At 30.1% G+C, this 13,634-nt stretch overlaps 1 protein-coding gene across 1 annotated transcript in view; it reads left to right on the forward strand.

Moving 5' to 3' along the window:
- LOC146995396 (cullin-5-like) overlaps positions 1 to 13,634 on the forward strand; it is a 201,130-nt gene that overhangs the window by 59,787 nt on the left and 127,709 nt on the right. The window lies entirely within an intron of this gene.

Consider the following 13,634-nt stretch of genomic DNA (forward strand, 5'->3'; position numbering starts at 1 on the left):
GGTAAAATAATTTCAAAAATACTTTTATATAAAGTATTAGATACATCAGGAATAATTTCTTTCAATTTTTTTAAAATATCACAGTTTACTTTTAGGTATGTAGGTTTTAGTTTAAAAGAATTTTCATCTTGTTTAAAAACTTGTTGAAAAATACACTCACCTTCTTTGTTGAAAACTACCAACTCATTATTGCAAATGATGCTGGCAGTCGTATAGACAAGATTAAATTCATATATTTTTGAGGAAAATTCTTGCCATGTTGCAGGAGTTATAACAACACCGCGTGTAGTAGGGTATAATATTTTATTTTGTTCCACACATTCACGTAGATGAATGTTCATTCTGTTTTCAAACTGATTTATGGACACAAAATATCCCCAACCAAGAGTCCACTGTGCAATCAACTTCGAACTTTCTTTTTTCTGTTCTCGATTATTCGGCATGAAGATATTTTCAGGAACAGACTTCATATAGTGGGCAAACCAGTCATCCTCTGGAAGTTCATCCTCATTATCTTCCAAGCGTCGTTTTTTAATTTTCGAAATTTTTATGTTTCGGAATGTGATACTAATTCTAGGATCTTTAACGTCAGGTTGAGAGGGTATTCCGTGCATCCAAAATTGATTCGTTGGGGGTTTCATTACAAGGAGAGTTCCATGAGTTAAGTCCACGCTTCGAGATGTGAAATTTCGCCTGGTAAATACCATTTGACGTTTTGCACCTAAACTGATGATAGGTATATCACTTCCAGGTTCGAGACAAGTTTCATTGTCTTTATGCGTTGAAATTTTCGCCACTCCGTCAGGATAATAGTTCAATAAAGCAAAATTATATTTTTTGCCAGTTATCGTTTCAACATAATCTTTTACATTTAGAAGAGTTTGAGTCCATGGTTCTGCACAAATGCTTGTTCCAGAGAATTCGTAACTAAGTCCTTCATCACCAAAACCGAGTACTTTTCTTCGTCGAACATACTGAGTCCCATTAATTTCAAAACTAATATTTTTAAAATCATAATTTGATAGTTCATCTAGCAAAATATCAGCTTCATTTCGTGAATAAAATTCTTCGTATAATTCCACATTTAACTCTGTATCACATATATTCCTCATATTCGCTTCTGAATCTAACGACAATTCTGAATGATATAGAAATACGTAGCATTCTTAAATAGCAAAAATTATTTAAAACATACATTAACGAAATGATTTCATCAACACTTATCGTAATACATTCTTGTCATGTCTTGTTTGTGAAGCCAGTCTTTCCGGCGTCATATGTGTAAAAATAATCATGATAGGATAGTGGGAAAGAGTTATAGTGTCCTAATGTTGTTATTCTGAACCTCGATATTACATATATGCATAAGGAGAATCTTAAAAGCATCATCCACTTATCATGATAGAGTAATGGAAAATTTCTAAAACTCTGATAATCATACGCGAAAGAATGTATTATCTTAAGGTTGTTGTTGCTATTCCAAGTTTGACAATACATACAGAAGTGAAGGAAGACCCTTGATAAGTGCTGCACGTTATCATGATAACGTGAAGTCTACAGCGCTTATCAAGGATCTTCCTTCACTTCTGTATGTACTGTCAAATTTGGAATAGCAACAATAACCTTAAGATAATACATTCTTTCGCGTATGATTATCAGAGTTTTAGAAATTTTCCATTACTCTATCATGATAAGTGGATGATGCTTTTAAGATTCTCCTTATGCATATATGTAATATCGAGGTTCAGAATAACAACATTAGGACACTATAACTCTTTCCCACTATCCTATCATGATTATTTTTACACATATGACGCCGGAAAGACTGGCTTCACAAACAAGACATGACAAGAATGTATTACGATAAGTGTTGATGAAATCATTTCGTTAATGTATGTTTTAAATAATTTTTGCTATTTAAGAATGCTACGTATTTCTATATCATTCAGAATTGTCGTTAGATTCAGAAGCGAATATGAGGAATATATGTGATACAGAGTTAAATGTGGAATTATACGAAGAATTTTATTCACGAAATGAAGCTGATATTTTGCTAGATGAACTATCAAATTATGATTTAAAAAATATTAGTTTTGAAATTAATGGGACTCAGTATGTTCGACGAAGAAAAGTACTCGGTTTTGGTGATGAAGGACTTAGTTACGAATTCTCTGGAACAAGCATTTGTGCAGAACCATGGACTCAAACTCTTCTAAATGTAAAAGATTATGTTGAAACGATAACTGGCAAAAAATATAATTTTGCTTTATTGAACTATTATCCTGACGGAGTGGCGAAAATTTCAACGCATAAAGACAATGAAACTTGTCTCGAACCTGAAAGTGATATACCTATCATCAGTTTAGGTGCAAAACGTCAAATGGTATTTACCAGGCGAAGAAGTTGATTGCACAGTGGACTCTTGGTTGGGGATATTTTGTGTCCATAAATCAGTTTGAAAACAGAATGAACATTCATCTACGTGAATGTGTGGAACAAAATAAAATATTATACCCTACTACACGCGGTGTTGTTATAACTCCTGCAACATGGCAAGAATTTTCCTCAAAAATATATGAATTTAATCTTGTCTATACGACTGCCAGCATCATTTGCAATAATGAGTTGGTAGTTTTCAACAAAGAAGGTGAGTGTATTTTTCAACAAGTTTTTAAACAAGATGAAAATTCTTTTAAACTAAAACCTACATACCTAAAAGTAAACTGTGATATTTTAAAAAAATTGAAAGAAATTATTCCTGATGTATCTAATACTTTATATAAAAGTATTTTTGAAATTATTTTACCGTTGCAAATCAAATGTAAAAACAATTGTTCGGATATGGTAAGTGATGATGATGAACTTTTTAAAGAACTCATAAACTCTATCATCAAAACTGAATTAAATTCAGTGATTAAAAAATTATTTAAATGCGAAGGTTGTATTGTAAATCATCCTTCACAAACAAGACATGATTGCATTATAATAAGTGTTGAGGATAGAATTAAATATATTGGGGAAGATATATTTTTATGTATTAGTTTTAAAAATATAAGAGATTCTTTAAGGCAGAAAAAAATGTTTCATTTATTTTGTAATAGGTTTTTTGAATCGAAATGTTATGAAGATTATAAAAATGCACTAATATAAGTACAGCTATTCTATTTAAATTTCTGTCTTTGGTTGATGTTATGAGTATTTTTTTTCCTTATGTTTTTTTTAATAGAAATATATTGAAATTTTAGTTTTAATTTTAAAGCAAACATGTATATCAAATATCAGTAAATGGATATTGTTGTTAATTTGATATTAACTAATGAAAGAAAATCTTAAGTATATTTTATGTATAATACAGAAACTTGTTCTTTGGAAATAAATAAATGTATTTAAATAGAAAAGCTTCTTGGTGAAATGAATGTATTTTTATTTTTTATAACAATTTTTTTAAGTATTGTATGTTTACAGTGCAGTATATGCTTCAAGTGATTCACTCGTGTTGAAAATTTAAGAGTTTATGAAGCGATTATTCGCTGAACTTATTTGATATATTTGTAAGGTTTCTTGAATATGAGTAATCTGAAGAGATATTTGAAATCTCATGAAAGAAACATCAGATGTAGTGTATGTCCTAAGAAATTTAAGTTTGTAGTTTGAAAAGTCGCGAAGCTTCTCGTCTTAGAATTTTGTAGTGAATAATCACAAGTTCTTTTCATGTAAAAAGGATATGAAACTTATAAAGTTACTTTTAAGAGTAAATCGTGATAAAAAATATTTAGTGAGCATAAGAATTTAAAACAATATGAATCTTTACATCGTATTGAATGTTCGGACATTTTTTCAAGTAAAACAGAATTTGAAGAAAATCTCACGAACCCTTTTTTTTTTTTTTTTTTTTTTTTTTTTTTTTTTTTTTTTTTTTAAATTTTGCCGGTGTCAAAAGAAACAGAAATATGCTGATGATGATGTTTTGAAACAGCATGATACTTCTCTTCTTATAAATTGCATCCATTGTTTACAAGTGTTTAAAAGTTTCACTCACGCGTGTGTCGGATTTGGGCAATATTATGAGGTCCCACAAAATTTTTGTAAATACTATGGGGTCTTGGAGGTCGCGAAAAAAATCTCAGTGATAAAAAGGGGTCACGAATGAAAAAAGTTTAAGAAGCTCTGCCATAGAGAAACAGCTACCAGACATCGTTTTTGAATTTAAACTCTTCATCCAATCATGATGATTAATCATTGATTGGATGCAAGAAGGCATTGATTGATGATCATCAATATCTCTTATTTCATCACTTTTCATTAATGTCACCTAGTCGCTTTGGTATGGGTATTGTAAAATTAAATTAAAATGTATTTATCTTATTAATATTGTATTTACCTTTTTTATGTTATTTTTAATGGTATCCGTTGGTTTTTTATTATAACGTGTGGCCAAGGTATTGTTTTATATTTTAAATGAGCAATCATTTATGTTAACTGAAATAGGATAAAATAAATTCAAACCATAGTTTCGGCTATTTGAATAAAACTTTCTTCAACTTCAAAAGTAAAAACGACCAAAAAATACGAAACAGAGTGTAACTTCTTCAGCAGCTTGATTTGTTTATAAATGTCACGTGGTTAAAACTTCTTATATTTATTCTTAACAAGCTTTTCTAAAGTATATCAATCTCTGTCATCAATGGTAATTGCATCACTTAGACCAGAGCTTCTCAATCAGGAGGTAATTCCCAACGTATGAGAATTTCATAGTATTAGGGGGAAATGCGGTCAAACTTAACTCTTAATTATTTAGTTTTAGTTTATGAATACAAATAATTATTTTTATCCACGTTTTGGTACTTGTGAACATTTTCGGTACTTTTTCTTGTTTAATTTGCAAAACTCATTAAAAAATAACTAAATTTAACTAAACATATATATGTATTTCAAGTTTAGGAATGGGAAGGGGGATGATCGTTTAGCAGTGATGAAAGGGATGCATGGGCTAAAAAAAGATTGAGAACCGTGGCTTTATTAACGAATTAATCAATTCTTTATCAATTCCTATGGGGAAAATAATTTTGGCTTATGAATATTTCAAATGAAGAACAGTCTTTGAGGAACGAATTAAAATCGTAAACTGAGGTTTCATTGTAATCATTTAACACATGATATACTCGACGCTTTTATTTTTACACGAAACACTAGTGCAAATGTCGAAACACTCAGATTCTTGGAGTTTTCTATTCCCTAAAATAGGAATAGGACAAACATAATCTCATTCGTATTCTTTTTTTTTTTTTTTTTTTTTTTTTTTGCGAATAGATAAATGAGGAAATTCTTTGTTCTTTTTTCAAAAAATCGAGGAATCTGAAGAAATTCAGAACATTAACTTTATGTCTTCAAAAATGTACATCATTAGCCTTATCTCATATACTGCCTTCACGACAGAAGTTCACTGAGTTACGCCACAAAAATACAGTTCTCTTTTTTTCTCTACGTATATATTTTCCCCAGCGATTAAAAGATATTTGTGCAACTACGTTTTACTATCGTTTTCGTTTACGTTTACATTTAGAAAGAAAATGAAGAAAGGTAATGGAAATTTTCCGCAAGTGAAAACATACCAGATGTTTTACTTTTCAGCAGATGCTATGTAACGTATAAATAAAACATAACATTCTTTTATATCGGTCAGAACATTGTTTGTATAGAACATTTTATGGTGCGTTATATTTGGTGTCGGTGATGTGCTGAATTTTTTTAACTCGAGGATAACGTAGTTTTACACACGGCATTGTAGCCTATCATATTTTGAGGTGTATAGATTCATAGCATCATGCTGCGTTGGTAAAAATTCTATAACTTAGAAAAGTATAACTATAAATTCGATGCAGAAACTTTCCTTTGTTGTTTATTGCTGATTCAACTATGTTAAACTTTCGATATTGAATTTCACCAATGCATAACATTTTCTCTACTTTATACACATAAATGCATCTTTATATCACATCTAGTGAAGTCCTATCGAGGAGTGATTACTGTTAATTGTACACATGCACATTTAAACGAACACGTGTACATTTATATGTATTATTTATGTAAATAGTACAGATATTTCCGCGTTTCTTTTCCAGTGATTGAAATACAGATGTTTAAAAATACTGCAGAAGTTTTATTTCGAAAATTCCTAACAATATAAAGATCTTATTCAAAAGTACCTATATTTGAGAATGGCACTATATTACTTAAATATTTCAACTAATTTTGATTTTGGGTTTGGTTTAGTTGATTAAGGAAAAGCACACTAAGGTTATCTGCCTATGGGGAGGGATGCCTTCATGAAGGAGTTTCTAAAGGAAACTGGCTCGTTTGCACATTATACATGGAGAAAACCACAAAAACTCCCCTGAAGTCATCCCCGTTCTCCCAGAATCGAACACAGGTTGGAACTACCAGTGTTCAGCTATTTTATTGCTCTACCGGTGGTAAGCCGCTTTGAATTTTGAATTATATGCTAAATCTCGTTAGTGAAATATTAATAAATCCTTACCTCGTTTATCATTTTACTTTACTTCCCCCCCCTTCCAACGTTTTCTACATATATGTGTGTTAAAATGGTATGCTTATAAAAATGTTAAAATTGATAATAACAAAGAATGAACTACTTCATCGATCAGAAACCATTGAAAGATTTTCAGGAGGCTTAAAATGAAGACATTTTCTTCTCTTTAAAATATAAATTTTCTCATTGTTACACTGTAGCCATAACTATTCCTTGTAAATAGAAAAATAATTTTCTTTAAATTGAATGGAAAGAATAATATAATTTATGAAGCAACATTTCTAACATCTCTTGACACTGTGAATGAGAAATTGCTACATTGTAGATCCTGAAGTTGTACATAAAAATAAATCAAACTCTCGGTTACAAACAGAAATCTTCAACTTAAAAGTAAACGAATAAAGGATTGTTATAATCTAGCATTTATTAATAGCAAAATCAGCAAAAGATTAACTTTTTTGGCTAATTAACTAATATTATGGTAATATAGTCAAAAGTTGTTTCTAATGGAAAATGTCTTGAATTCATTACAAAAGGAAATTTGAATTCATTACAAATGAATAATTCCAAATCGAGGCTATTAACTTTTGATTATGAATTCGTCTTTTCAAAAGGAAAATTTTCTTACAGCGATGCTTGCGTTATTAAAATGTCAATAAGGATTCACGCTTCAAGCAAATATTTTTGTTAAAATTAATCCTACTATGTACAGAGCAGCTTCGATGAATTTACAAACACACGGTACACCCACATACACATGGAGGAGGCTAAAGAAAATTATCTCCGAACGTAGAGTTTAATGCACAGATTTTGAAGGTGCTTGGATCAACGAGATTTTGTTGTTCAGAATAACGAATCATTATTAGTACGACACTTTAAAGAACAATAGTATCGGTCAACAACACTTATTTCAAGCAAAAACACTAAACTTTTCAGGCAGCTACTAAGATTAGTTACTTGATAGCCAGATAAATATTGAATAGCTATAAATAGACGATTGGAACTGAATTGAAACTTTGAAGTTACACTGGTTTTCAGCAGGTTATGTATTAGCCTACGATTACTCCTCTGCCCAAATATAAAACTGAAGTAAAGCATACAAACCACCAACATATTGCGAATATGTAAAAGACAGGCTGCATACTTATATCTATTTTATATCCTAGCAATAAAATCGATAGTAGAAAGAACAAGTTTTTCACGCCATACAGTTAACCAAAAAGTAGAAGTTATGGCAACCATGATTGAAAATTCTTTGATTAAATTAAATAAATATTGGCATTTTCGATAAAAGCACAAATGCAGACGATGCCACATTACTGGGTATCTATATATTAGAAATAAAAGCAAAATTCGAAGCCATTAAGAAAAGGTTGGACGATTAAAATGTACAACGTATAAGAAATATATTTTTAAATACGGTGAAACATCTATTAGTGAATAGTCTTACAAAGGTGAAACTTTCTGGAATTGCAACAGTTCCAAAAAGCAACAGTTCAACACTGTTGCTATACAGGAGTTACAAATGCCAGCTATGATAATGTAATGGTTAACTTAATGAACCACTGCTTAATGATATCATGATATATCACCATTCTTTCACCAAGAAGGCTATGGTCTTGTAGAATGCTAGACACGAATAGAAAAGAATATGTTTTATAATAATCAATTTTATCGGTTAGGCACTTCAAAACTTTTCCAGTAGAAATGGGATAATTCGATTGTCTTGCAGCTATGGTCTTCGAAGACAGTGGTTGAATTCTTGACATTGCTTCGAAAAGTAAAGAAATTTTTCGAAACCAAACGGCAAGATAAAAACTTTATGAATAATGATGAGTTCTGGGTGACTTTGCATTTTTTAGCAGAAATATTATTCAGTCTAAAACTTAAACACGAAATTCAAAATATCTACTTGTCAAGAATACTCAAAGATATTCAGACTTCCACCCAGAATGTTAATTTTGTTTCCAAAAGAGACTGCTGTGAAGAAAGCTGTCGCTCTCATGCACTGTGAAAAAAAGCAGCGTAAGACAATGAAAAATGAAAAGACCTCCAAACTGATTTCATTACTTCATAATGAATTTATAAGATTATCAGATTTTAGAGTAAGGGTAAAATGCGGCGGGTTCATTTAGAACGGAAGTCATTGATAATCGTCATGTGCTGCAATGGAATTAAACTCTGAGAGATGAAAGCTCTTGTAAAGCATTATTTGTTAACATTTTGAAAAATATAAGTACTTTTCGATTCCTATTCAAATATTTCAAATATCTTTTTAGATCCATTTTTTACTACATGTTAGTAATTAATATTGTAAGCAAGTATGTTCAGAGGTGAAAATTCTGACAAAAAAAATATTTTAGCGGTATTCTGTATTCTCGGATCAAGTATTAAGCATATCATAGCTTAAAACGGTTTTGCACCAGAGTCTTAATTATCTCCAAATTTAATCTCTTCAGCTTCTTGGCCATTGGATGTTTATTAGTGACAAAATCTTTTCATTCTTTGCTTTATAAACAAAAATTCAAAAATAAAACTCATATATTTTAAATAACTCTGAAATAAATTATGCGTGAAAGAATGAAAATCGAAAAAAAAATAGTTTTTTAAAAGTGGACGGATAATTGATATTTCACTCGGAAAAAGGACGTCCTCTGTTTGAATACCATATATTAAGTCTGACAAATGGAAGTAAAAATTTCCATTCCGCAAATATAGAAGACCTTTCTGCTCTATGATGAAGCCCGCATTTAAAAAAACAATAGTCAATAAAATAATGAATTTATTGTATTAAAAATAGTGATGCAGTATCATTTATGTTTTTCACAAGTCTTTGATGTATTATATTTTTTAATTTGCTCCAATATTTCTCCTTCATTTAAGCTGTAGAATTCTTAAAGTACTTTAGCCGCGATTATTCTTTAGAAATCCACATGGCCATATCTCAAGGTAAGGGCAACGCTGAATTGTTTTCAAATTAAAAAGAATTTCATGTTTACTATTTGTTAGGTATCACAGTGAGTAATATTAATGCTGGATTTAAACATTGTTGAAAAACGAAGTTAAAGATACAAAATGCCATTTCGATACAATTTTATACAAATTTTTAAAGTCATGTGACCTCCTATCACATTTTCACATTTCTTGTTGGCCTTGAATGAAAAGCCCTCTATCCCACTATATGGAGAAAAGCTGAAACGAGAATATTTCCAAAAGAGCCACGATTGGCAAACCCTGATGAGGGACATAATCGAAATTAAAGCTAAGGTTTCCTCATGACTGGTATGACGAATAAGATTTGCTTAGCTTTGTTACTGTAAATATGCGAGGTAAGGAAGAAAAATGAGGAAAAGCTATATGAGTTAAAGGACTTAAAAATCAAGTATACTGAAGCAAGAATGAAGCATAGCACTTAGTACAAAAAATAACTTAAAAAAAAAAGAGAGAATGATATCTGTTTCTAAAAACGAAAATAATATTTTATTAAATTTTACAATAAATCATAAAAACTAATATGCATCTTACATCACGAAAGAAATATAATTATTTACCGAATATGTTCTATTTTCCATATTAAGTGCTTACATTTTTCTTATTGCAAGCCCGCGTAACAAAAATTTATGTTAAAAAATATAAGAATATTTCTTTTTAAAAACATGTATACTATATTTTTTATAATAACGTACTGTGTTATAAAAAAGAAAGAAATATTTTATTAGCCTAAATTTGTTTTCCTTGTCAGTGTTTTACTAAACTAAATTCGTCACTCGTGAAAAAGGAGAATTGAACGTTCTTTTCTAAATGTATTTAAGCTTTTTTCATATTGAGATTAATGTCAATATAAAATGTGATATAAACAAAATAAATAAGTTAAAAAAGTCTGAAAAGTTTCAGATTTTAAATTACGTCCAAAGGGGCGTTTTTTTTTAACATTTTGTGTGGTACCTTTATTTATTAAATACCATTTTCTTTGCACTTAAACTATAAAATTCAGTTCAACCGCAATGTAGCAAAATCCACAAAAAAAAAAGTACACAGTTCCGCGCGCTTGAAATAAAAAGATCCCCCTCCGGTAGAGTGTTGCCATTGCTCGCTTTTAAATCGTTGAGTTTGTTAATTAAAATTTCGTTTAAAGTTTTACAAAATAGGAAATTGATAATAAAACAAACTCCAGATTTCAAATCTGCGCTTTCAGATGCCCGTATTCGCAATGGGATTACGTCATTCAAAATTTGGATGGCTCTAGGTACCGTTGTTTTATCACAATGCGAGAAACATGCATACATTTATGCAGATTCTTCATTATTTAATTTCTTCAAATATAATACAGGACGATAGTATTTGATGGCGACGATTTGAAAAGTGATACGCCGTTTATAGAGTTCCGACGCAAAATCGCGAAACGAAAACTATAGTCCATCAGGGACAAAACACCTTTGGATCCAAAATGGGATTAAAAATGGTTGAGTAGCATTCTTGCCTCAGGTAAAACTTTTTTTAATTTAGAGAAGCTCAGAATTAAAGTGTAATTAATAGCATATTTTTGCATTTCATTTTCTATCTACTATTAATTTTTAATTAAATATTAACGGGGAAGTGGTGATTATAAAATTCATACTTCCAATAAAATGTAATAAGTGTGGCAAATAATTTCAGTTATGTAAACAGGTTTTTTTCTATTGTAGTGAAATTTTGATTAGAAATGAGTGTCGAATCGTAGAAGCAATAAATAGCATTAATTATTCTTTATAACCCGAATTTTCAGTCAGTGGAATTCTTCTGTCTCCCTCGTTCTTCCTGGTCTCTTCAGCTTGGACTTATAGAAGCTCGATCGCAACTGATATGAAAGGGGGTTAGATTTTGTATTATCTGAAGACCCATCTATATAACTGACTGTCAAAATTTTAGTGTATATCACAAACTTATGTTCTGTGTTAAAAATTAAGTTATGGCAACTTAGTCTTTAAATAATGTAAAGAGTAACAAAGGCGTAATAACAATTTATACCATTCTAACTATCAAATATACTTAGATAAACAATCGATGTTGAGTTAAAAACTTAAAGAATTTATTTCAGGTGCAATTCAAATTTCAAGCGATTCTTAAAGTTTCAATGAGTATTTCAATAATTCTTTTTAATAACAATTATTCTTCAAAAATAAAACTGCTCTAGCATCATTGAACAGCAACTTAACTGTAAAGAATCTTAAAAATATTTTCAAATCATAAATACCAGAAGAATTTTAAAAAAAAAGAAAAACTAATTTAAATTTAAAAGCAAAACTTGACGTTTGAAATTCAACAGTTCGAAACGACAAAGCGGATTTCCGCTTCCTGTTAAATCCTTTAAAAAATGCGCAACCCCAAATGAACAAAAGCCGTCTTTTCCCTTAGTTCCTTTCAGAAGTTCTACCAGAGTCATACAGCTCATTAATTTTTCCAAAATGCCAAGCAAAACTGACTAATGGTTTTTTATTTTTATTTATTTATTTATTTTTCTTTTTAATCTTTAACAATTGTTACCTAAGTAAAAGAAAATTCTTGAAAAAATAAATAAATAAAAGCTCTAAGAAGAAATAGATGCTCCCCTCTTTTTTCTAGCTCTTTTCGAACACACAAATACTCGACCAAAAAGTGTAGTTCAAAAATGTTGAATAAAATGCATTTTTCTAAGCTCGTTTCTTTTCCTGCAGTATGTTTCTCAAAAAGGAAACTGACGCTCATTTCCTTTACAACTCTTCACAAGCAGAGTTGAATAGTTGTCTAAAAAGATGATCGGACAAGGACTTTAAGCCCTAAGGCACAAAGTATTTCGCAGTTTCTAGACGAATGCTTCTTAAACTTGCAAATAGTTTTAAGAACTGTTACAAGAATTAGCTTATTTATTCCAAAGAGGCAAAATCTGGGGAGGGTTTTCAAAATATAAAGCTTAGAAAGAAACATCTTTTATACTTTTAAATAAAACAACTTGAATATTAATCTGAAATTCTATTCTTGATGGAGAAAAAAAAAGACTTCTAATCTTAGTAAGTGGACAAAAAGCGTTGATGTTTATATATTAAGATTGATAAAAACTGAAGAAGAATAATGTATTTAGCTGCTACGAAGATAAATAAACGTGTTTTGAAAATAATAATAATAATAATAATAATAATAATATTCTTTATCAGTCGTCAGGAAATTAAAGATCACCAGGGGGGGATATTCTTACTTAAATTTGTATGGATTTCTGGGAAGGTATAGACCATGAAAGTTGGTGGAGATCCTGCCAAATTTCTGCTAATCATTCTGGCCAAAATTTGAAAGAACTGGTTACTCTTTATTAAATTAGTTAATCGCAGGATACGAGTTATGGCTATACTATCTAAAAAAGCTTAAATTACTTGTCAAAACTTTTCATGTTGTATCACCAGTGTTTAACCATTTTTTTCAAATAAAATATCATATTGGGCCCATTAACACACACTTTGGCAGGATCATATAACTTAATATAAATATAAATGCTACTCCAGGGTTGGCACCAAAATGATTACAAACAGTGAAATAGCACTGGCGATAGAATTTAAGGGCTGTGGAATTTTTAAAATTTAGGTAGGTACTCTGTGGCAAAAAATTTAGAATTGCCTCTATAACCCACTGCTTGCTCATCTAGGGCAAGTCCCAAATTTTAATCATTCCTTCAAAATGTGAAAGAAAAACAAATAAACAACTATTAACTTACATCCTTCTTTACAAAAAGAAAAAAAAAAGGCTTTTTGAAAATTAATTGGATTTCCATAAAAACAGGGCAAAGATCTTATGATTGTAATGTGATATCATATCTATCCATTATTTGGACTAAATATCACTATTTTGAAGACATTTTTAAAAAAAATTCTGGGTCATAGTCCCTGTGTGTTTCATGATGGCTGTAAAAGTCTCTCATTTATTTAATTTTTTGTAAATAATAACAATGAATTTACTAAAATTTTAAAATATTCTCGTTAATTAAACTTTCTGATTATTTGAATGCTGGACACTATACTAAGTTGATATGCTCATTTGGTGGAACAGTTGTTCAGCTAACTTTATAAGAAAGGTGCCA

This window comes from Stegodyphus dumicola, chromosome 9, assembly GCF_044657685.1.
Source record: "Stegodyphus dumicola isolate Sdum_Otavi_A_Nest chromosome 9, ASM4465768v1".
NCBI classification, from domain to species: domain Eukaryota; kingdom Metazoa; phylum Arthropoda; class Arachnida; order Araneae; family Eresidae; genus Stegodyphus; species Stegodyphus dumicola.